We start from the raw sequence: 9,860 nt of genomic DNA on the forward strand, positions 1-9,860 counted from the left end.
CTACTCTCACCACATACCTTCGTACCACAGCTGTGTTTTACTCTTTGTGCGTTACTGATTTCATGTAGTCTAGGCTAGCCTGGAACTTGATATGTGAACAAGGGTGAACTTGAACTCCTGATTTTTCTGCTTCAACCTCCCAAATGCTAAGGTTACAGGTATGCTCAGCTAACCTTAAAAAGTTTCCTATACAAAACTTGGCGCTATTTCATATCCATTAATTTGAATGTATCCTATAAAACAAATGACTATGAATTTATTAACTCTTTTAATGAATTTATGTTTATTTCGTGTAACAGTCTATGAGTATTTGAAGGAAATTCATCCACAAGGTATACACACTCCATACAGACAATATGCAAATAGAATTGCAGGCTTCTTGCCATTGAGTCTTCTGCTCTCCCAGAAGCCTTTAGGTTTCTTTGGGTGTGGTACTGCTATGCTGAAGCCTATAGTGGCTAAAATCAGACATGCTTACCACAGCCGAGTGTTCTGCGGGTATTGAACCGTAAGAAAACTATACTCAAGAGGTGAATACAGAGACTTGTAGCCACTAAGATACAGAAGACAAGTGACAGATGTAGCCCCATCCCTAAACAAGTTAGTTGTGCCGATTTCTTTAAAGCTCACGGAATATTGCAGAAGAGGGGGTGAGTTGTACATCAGAGCCAAAAGATGGACTAAAGAGCAAACCATGTCTTTACTTAAGCTTGATACAATTATTGCAACCACTAACTTACATCATCTGTAAATACCTGGGCCCACAGAAGACCAACTCTACGAAGAAAGGAAGAGAGGCTCATGGGTCCTACATCTGACCTCCAACCCACTGGCTAGCAGTAATTTCTGAGAGAGAAAATTGCTGTTGTGTGCTCTCTACTGAACCTGTCTGGCTCTGCAGGATAGTGCCAAACCTACAGTCACATATAGATAGCTCTGGCTGATCTTGGTGGCTCATAAAACAAAAATCAATAAAAATGGGCATATGAAAGAGATTAATGTGGGGGCAAAGACATGGAAAGGAATGGGAGAAGATGGGAGAGGGTGGAAATGAGAATGACATGCATACTGTATACATGTGTAAAATTATTTAAGAACAAAAACAAACAAACAAACATAAAATAAAATAAAATAAAAGGAAAGAAAAATAAAAGGCCCCAAAATATTAGTGGGGGCTGAATGGCATCTGACAATGGTAACAATTTCTGTGACATTGACCAACCCCATATGGATCCGTCCTTTGCTATTCAATATACAAATACCGGTGTCCAGCATTTATTGGGTCAGTATTAAATGAATGAATAAATTTGAGACCGGCAAATGTCAACTCCTTCTTGCTATTGCCTTCTGATCCATTGTGTAGTTTCAGAAGTGTAGAACAGTTTTATTGAAAATAAAATAAAACAGTTTACCACTTGTCATTCAGTCAGTACCTAAATAAAACAGTTTTTTATTTATTTTTATCTTTTACTTTTTTATTTTCAGTGGATTACTCTATAGCTCAATCTCTTTCCTGCCATTTGAACTGGTTCCCACTCAGTAAGTCAGTTGAGGCAGGGATTGTGATTAATTTTGTTCACTTCCCTGGTGGCTGTCACAACAAACTCTGATGTTTTAGTTGCAAGAAAAAGATGACCTGCATCGTTTCCTTCCTTAGTTTTAAAATGTGGTTTGTAGAGAGTTTTGATTGGAAAGAAAAATACCATACCACTGAAATATTACCAGAGACTGCGATTGTTAGTTTCGTCAGTTTGAGACAATCTAGAATCACCAGGAAAGGTAGGGAATGTATAGATTAGGTTGGCCTGAGTATATGTTTGTCAGGTATTATCTTGATAATGTTAATTGAGGTAGGGTGATTCATCTATTGTGCATGGTACCATTCTCTAGGCTGGAAGGGGGTTTTGATTTGTTTGATAGTGGATAGAGAGTTGAGTATAGCAAGCATGCATTTATTGCTCTCTGCTTTTGAGTATAGATGTAATGTGACTGCTGCTTCTAGTTCTTGCACTCTTGACTTCCTTAAAATGGTGGGATACAAGCTGCAATTGTGAGTCAAATAAATTCTTTCTCCTTTAACTTACTTTATTTGGGCTGTTTTGTTACAGCAACGGTAAATGAAACTAAGAGTAAATACTATGAGGAGGTATCATCTTTGGCTATAGATCAAAACTGATCTTTTAGTATACTTCTGTAGGTAGGTTCAGTCACTCTGAACTCCATGAAGTATGATCAGTACTGGATGCTCTACCTCCCCTCCCCAACCCTTTCTTTTCTTCTTCACTTCTAGGACTGTTGACTACCAGAAAAAACAAAACAAAACAAAACAAAAAAACAAAAACAAAAACAGGCAGACCCTAACTGATAGGCACTCAGCTTGCCCACATGCTATTGAGACTCCATGGGAGAGACAATAAGAAGTGGAATCATGAAACTCAAAGAGAACCTCAGATGGTTCAAGACAAAAGGGACCTCAGAAAGCATCATAGTCCTGTTTGCTCATTCCACTCACATAGCCTAAAGCACAAGGGGCCTTGTACATCAAAAGTCTTAGTGCCAGATGTACAACACCAGAGGCTTTTCTGCTTCATTATCTCTCCTTGCTTTGGCTTTCATATTTTAAGTTTAAGTCCAATGCCACCTTCTCTACTGTCAGGTAGAAAGACTCTCTGTGAAGGTGTTGTCTATTGGTTCCCCTGGAGCCATGACCTGTTCCAGGAAGCTGGCTTTTGAATCACAAGGTTTCATTACTTCCTGCTTTCCGGTTGCTTGGACTTAATCAATGGGAGACTCTGGCAGGATACTAGAAGACAGGAAGAGCATGGGATCAATGGAATTACTAGTCTGCACACATGGACTGCAAGTCATTCATGGCTATTTGCTCCTGAAAGCCACAAGTCCTGTCTGATGTAACAGTTAACATTCGGGGCTACAGTGCTAAAATGGGCATGGTGGAGTGTAATGACCTCCTGCCTCCCTCTCATCTTGAACTTCCTGGGATTCTCTTTGAATTTCATGACTCCACTTGCTCCTGGTTTCCCTCCTATGGGTCTTCAGTGGAGAGCCTTTCCTTCAGCTATGCTTTTCCCTTTCGGTTATGATAACCATGGTTCTGCTCTTCCCATTCATCCTTAGCGGTAGTAATGGCACATCCATTTGCTAGCTGTAGGCTCACTTTCTCTTATTTGCTTTTCTTGATGTTGTCTACACCTTTGAAGCAGTCTCCTTCTCATGCTATCTTTATCCCACTCAATATTAACATTTTTCCCTCAGTAAATACGATTCATCTAACCCATTCTTTTTCTTGTAATTGAAAATAGACTTTTTTCACGTAATATATTCTGATTCTGATTTTCTCTTCCCCAACTTCTCCTGGATGTTCTCCACCTCTCAGTCTCCCCAAATCCACACTCTTTTTCTCTCTCTCTCATTAGAAAACAGTCATTTAAAAATTAAAATAAGATAAAAATAAACACAAACAAACACTAATAGGGTGAAAACTCAAAAGAAACAAACAAGCCAACCAAGCAACCTCCAACCCCCCACCCCCTGTAAAAACAAAGACAGAAAAGAGCAAAAAGTATAAGAAACACATACAGTATAGGTGCAGACACAGACAGACACTCAGACACACACACACACACACACACACACACACACACACACACACACTCATACATTTTTTCATTCTTATTATGGTTTTCCCTTCCCTACCTTCTCCCAGATCCTCTCCATGTCCTCTACCACCTGTTCCACAGAGCTCCCTGAGCCCTGAGGTAAGGGATTTGATGGAGACATTCCATTTAGGGTCTCTTACTCTCTGCACACTGTCCAGTTGTGAGTCTCTGTACTTGTTTCTGCTGAAGGAGGAAGTTCCTCTGATGATGGCTGGGTAAGTAATACACTGATCACTGAATGTAGCAGAATGTCACTAACAGTCATTGTATTACTATGTTCCTTTAGTAGAATAATGGTATTTGGTTTTCCCCTAGGTCCATGTCCTATCTAGTCTTGGGTTCTTGGGTACTGGAGCAGTGTAAGGCATCAGTTCCTTCTCATGGAGTGGATTTGAAATCCAGTTAGATAGTGGTTGGTTACACCCACAACTTTTGTGCCATTGTTGCATGAGCATATCTTGCAGGCAGGTTGCCATCATAGATTGAAGGGTTTGTAGCTTCTGACCCATTGGTCACCCTTCTTTTTTCATCATAGCAAAAACTACAAGCCATACTTAACTTAAAAAAATCCATTTATTTGTTTATTTATTAGCTTGCTTTCTCAAACTAATGTTTCTCTTGATTACTGTAGCGTCATGGTAGGTACTTAATAACTCCTTGTTGACTGAGTAGATCTAGGGCAATAAACTTCTAATTCTTAATTGTTTCCAAGATCTGTATATGGAATGCTACATTACAATGATGAGAGAAAGTGAAAACGACGTATGTAGTAGAAATATAGTCCATGCTCATGGATGCACAAAGTAATAGTGTTAAAATTTTCATAGTTCCCAGAGCAATATTTAGATTGAACACACATTATAAAAATCCAATAGCATTCTATACAGAAATAAAAATATTAAAACTGGTATGGAATCATGAAAAACACAAATAGCAATAGCTCAAGATCAAGTCCACACAAATCTTCTCTAACAATTTCATGTTGCGCTGGTGAGTGTGATTCGAATTCAGTGAATTGTCACTTCGGCTCCATGGGTGTCTTTCTGGTATCTTTATTTTATTTTATTTTTTTAAATTTGTTTTCTCATTTTTTATTAGATATTTTCTTTATTTACATTTCAAATGCTATCCCCAAAGTTCCCTATACCACCCCCCCTGCTCCCCTACCCACCCACTTCCACTTCTTGGCCCTGGCATTCCCCTGTACTGGGGCACATAAAGTTTGCAAGACCAAGGGTCTTCTCTTCTGGTATCTTTAAATGCCTTCTCTGAGGTGCTGAGGCGCGACTTGTTCCTCAGCAGGAGGGAACTGCGAACAGTGGTGAGGTGAGTCAGGACAGAGCAGATTGGACTGAGCTCTACATCAGGCACCACCAGGTCTCAGAAAGAGTGATCTTTCTTTTCTTTCAGTTGGTTTGTTATGGTAGATTACATTGATGGATTTTTTTTTTATTAATCATTTCATTCGTTTACATCTCAAATGATATCCCATTTCCCAGCTACCCCTCCAACAACCCCTTATCTCACATTCGCCCTCCCCACTCCCCTTGGCTTGTATGAGGGTGCTCGCCCACCCACCCATTCTCTTCGGTCCCATCACTCCAGCATCCCCCTATGCTGGGGCATCCAGCCTCCCCTGGAACAAGGGCCTCCCCTCCCTTTGCTGTCAGGCAAAGTCATTCTTTGCTATATATGTATCTGGAGCCATGGATCCCTCCCGGTATACTCCGTGGTTGGTGGTCTATACTCTGGGAGAACTGGGTGTTCAGGCCAGCCTATGTTGTTCTACCAATGGGGTTGTGATCCCGCTCTGCTCCTCCACTCCTTCTGCCAGCTCCACCACCAAGTTCCTGAGTTCAGCCTGATAGACGGCTCCAAGCATCAGCATCTGCGTTTGTCAGTTGCTAGCTGAACCTCCCAAGGAACTGCCACACTAGGTGCCTGTCAGCAAGTGCCTCTTGACCATGGCAACACTGTTGGGTTTGGTGTCTGCAGATGTGATGGATCCCCAGGTGGGTGGCCCCATCTCTCAACCAGGGGCCCTGCCTATCTACTGGAGGTGGTTTCAATAGGTTCTATCTCCCACTTCCCTGCGCATTTTGGCTAAAGTCATCCCTGTTGGGTCCCGGGAGCCTCACATTTCTCTGGTGTCTGGGACTCTCCGGTGGCTAGCCCTAGTTCCTCATCCTCCCTGCTACATATTTTTGTTTGATTTTTCTGGCTTTCTCTACTTCTTTCATGTCTCCAGTTCCTGATACTGCCCCCCTTATTTTCTCCCTCTCCTCTCTCCCTCCCAGGTCCCCTCCCTCTCCACCTCCCATGACTGTCCTGTTCTCCCCTCAATGCAGGACTGAAGCATACATTGATGAATTTTTATATATTGAACCATCCCAGCATCCCTGGGATGAGACCTATTTGATCTTTTGTTAGATCATGTCTTTGATGTATTCCTGGATTCGGTTTGAGAGTCTTTTATTGAATATTTTTACATCAATGTTTGTAAGAGAAATTGGTCTGAAATTCTCTTTCTTTGTTGAGTCTTTGTGTGGTTTAAATATTAGGGTGACTGAGGCCTCATAGAATCAGTTTGGTAGTGTTCCTCCTGTTTCTATTTTGTGGACTAGTTTGAGTAATATTGGCATTAGTGCTTCTGTGAAAGTCTGGTAGAATTCTGCACTCAAACCATCTGGCTCCGGACTTTATTTTTTGGTCCGGAGACTTTTAATGACTGCTTTTATTTCTTTAGGGGTTATGGAGCTGTTTAAAGAGTTTACCTGATCTTGATTTAACTTTGGTAACTGGTATCTGTCTAGAAAATCATCTATTCGGTTGAAACTTTGCAATTTTATGAAGTACAGGCTTTTTGAAGCAAGAACTAATGATTCTTTGAGTTTACTCAGTGTCAGTTGTTATGTCTCCCTTTTCTTTACTGATTTTGTTTATTTGAATACTGTCTCTCAGTCTCTTGTTTGTTTGGCTAACAGTTTGTCTATCTTACTGATTTTCTCAAAGAACCAGCTCTTGGTTTCATTTATATTGATATCTTTGTTTCTAACTGATTGTTTTCAGCCCTGATTTTGAGTATTTCCCGCCTTCTACTCCTTTTTGGTGTGCTTGCTTGCTTCTTTTTTTTCTGGAGCTTTCTGGTGTACTTTTAAATTGCTGATATGAGAACTTTCTAATTTCTTTATGGGGGCATTTTGTGTTGTGAACTTTCCTCTTAGCACTGATTTCATTGTGTCCCCATAAATTGGGTAGGTTGTGTCTTTCTTCTCATTGTCTTCTAGAAAGTCTTTAATTTCTTTGTTTATTTCTTCCCTGATTCAGAGATCATTGAGTAGAGCGTTGTTCACCTTCCATGAGTGTGTAAGCTTTCAGGTGCCCAAGAATCAATGGTGGTGACCTGAGCTGTAACTCACTACAGTGAAGATCTGGAACCTGAAAAGGCCACCTCCTGTAGCCAGACAGGAACCATAGTGGAATGATAGAGACACCAACACACTCACAAAAGTGTTAACCTAAAATTTATGTCTATAAGAAATGCAGGCATGGGGGAGGGAGCAGAGACTGAGGTAATACACAACTAATAACTGTACCAACTTGAGAAATGCACCAAGCACTAAGCCCCAATACTATTAGTAATACTCTGTTATGCTTGCAGACAGGAGCAAGTTATCCTCTAAGAGGCTCCACCCAGCAGCTGACTCAGACAGATACAGATACCCACAGCCAAACAGTGGATGGCACTTGGGGACTCTTATGGATGAATAGGAGGAAGGTTTGCGTGCCCAGAAAGGGACAGGAACTCCACAGGAAGACCAACAGAGTCAACTAACCTGGGCCCTTGACGCTCTCAGAGTCTGAACCACCAACCAAAGAATATACACAGCCTGGACCCAGGCCTCGTGCTCATATGTAGCAGATGTACAGCTTGACCTTCATGTGAGTCCTGAACAACTGGAGCAGGGACTGTACCAAATGCTGTTACTTGTATGTAGGATATCTTCTTCTAGCTGGGCTTTCTTGTCTGACCTCAGTGGGAAAGGAAGTGCCTAGCCCCTCAGAGGATGAGGGGGATACCCAGAGGGCCCCTCCCAACTCAGAGGAGAAAGGTAGGAGGGTAGGGGAAAGAATTGTGGAAGGGGGTGGCTGGGAGTGGACAGTGAGTGAAATGTAAAGTGAATAATTAAAAACTAAAATTAAATAAAAAATAACTCAAAGTGGATAAAGTACTCAACTATAAAGCAAGAAAGAATTAGACAATGATTAAAAAAAAAGCACAGATGAAAAGCATCTTGGCATGGCCCATGGTGATGATGATTTTTAGATATAACACCAAAGGCTTGGGCTACAAAAGCAAAATAAAGAAATGGGACCACACCATGTCGAAATCTCATGTTCAGCCAAGGAAACAACGTACTATAGCACCCTGGGACACACATTCATTAGCTGGATAGTTGATCAGGAATCAACACCCCAACTTTAAAGAATCAAGTCAATCACAAATAAACAAAAGACCTGACTAGAAATGGTCAAGAGATCTGGAGAGACATTTCTTTAGAAATTTACGAATGGACAAAACACACAATGATGCTCATCATCATTAGTTACCGGAGAAGTAGAAACAAGACCACTGCAAAAGAACACACTGCACCAGCTAAATGGCTCACTGTGCAAGCGCACTTGATGGCAAGCCTGACAAACCATGTTTGCTCCCTGGGGTCTAATGTGGAAGGAAAGAACCAACTCCAATGAGTTGTCCTATGATCTCCACACTGTGCTTGGCACAGACTTCTGTCCTCACATAAATAAACAAATAAATAAAATCAAGTTAACAACATGTACTTATTAGTATGTTTATTATAAAAATGAAAGATAGCAAATGTTGACGAGAATATGTAGAAAAGATTAAAGCAGTATTGAGTGTTCAGAGGAAATTGGAATTAGAATTCCCAAGGTGACCCAGAAATCTTCTTCTGTACAAATACCAAAATGATATGAAAGACCATTTCAGAAAGATAGCTGCCCTCTACATTCATTGGAACATTACACAAAATAGGCAAAATATGTAATAGCCAACCAATATTGTCAATAGATAAGAAACCAAGGCATATATGGACAGTGGCATATTATGCACTTAAAAAATATCTTGCCATTTGCTAAAATCTTGAAGAATCTTGATATTATGCCAAGTGATAGAAAACAAATACAGAAAGGAATCCATTCCCTGAACTCATATGTGGAAGCTATTCTTTTTCCAGTACTGGGTACTGAACTCAGCCTTGTACATGCTAGGTGAGTCCTATACTACATAGCAGCACCTGCAATATATGTGTGTATATATGTATATGTATATGTGTATATATATATATGTATATGTGTGTATATATGTATGTGTGTGTGTGTGTGTGTGCATGTGTGTGTGTACGAATATAGTTGTAGAGATTTGTAGATTTGTAGAGATTTGTAGAGAACAGAGTGGTGGTAATCAGTGAGCAGGAATCAAAGACGGTAGGTGAATTATCTAAGCTTCTTTGTTTCTGAAGTAAAATATTCTGACCAAAAGCAACTTAGGGGGGGAAATGGATTCTTTTGGGCTTACAGCTTACAGTCCATCATCAGAGAAGCTATGACAGGAATCTAGAGGCAGGAAGTGAAGCTGAGACAAGTAGCATAAAGACATCTAGAGATTGAATGCACACACCAAGAGTGCAGGTTAGAAAATTATGCTGTTTTGGGAACTCATGCTAAATGACTAGATGTGAGCTGTTCTTCCTAAAGAAAGTAAAGCTGGTAATAATTTTGATGACAGATATTAATTTGCTTTATTATTATAATCTAGGTGGCTTACAACACACACACACACACACACACACACACACACACACATGCGCCGCTGTATGTCTTAAATAAACACAATTAAATTTATTGTGGCAAACAATGAAAAGTCTTGGCCTTGGGGTGCACCTCGTGGTTGAATACTTTCCTAGTACCTGCAAAGCCTTTGTCCACAATGGGAGTAATCCCATTGAACTTTTAGGAACAATTCTACATAAAGGGAAATTATAACCTATCCCAACTCTAGTATGAGCTGCATACGGTTTGTATCCAGTCACTACTATTTAATCTATTGTTTCTAGAGCAGAATATCCTTTTGATCCATCTCATAGGTAGGGTATAGTT

The sequence above is a fragment of the Mus musculus genome, chromosome 3 (genome assembly GCF_000001635.26).
Source record: "Mus musculus strain C57BL/6J chromosome 3, GRCm38.p6 C57BL/6J".
NCBI classification, from domain to species: Eukaryota; Metazoa; Chordata; class Mammalia; order Rodentia; family Muridae; genus Mus; species Mus musculus.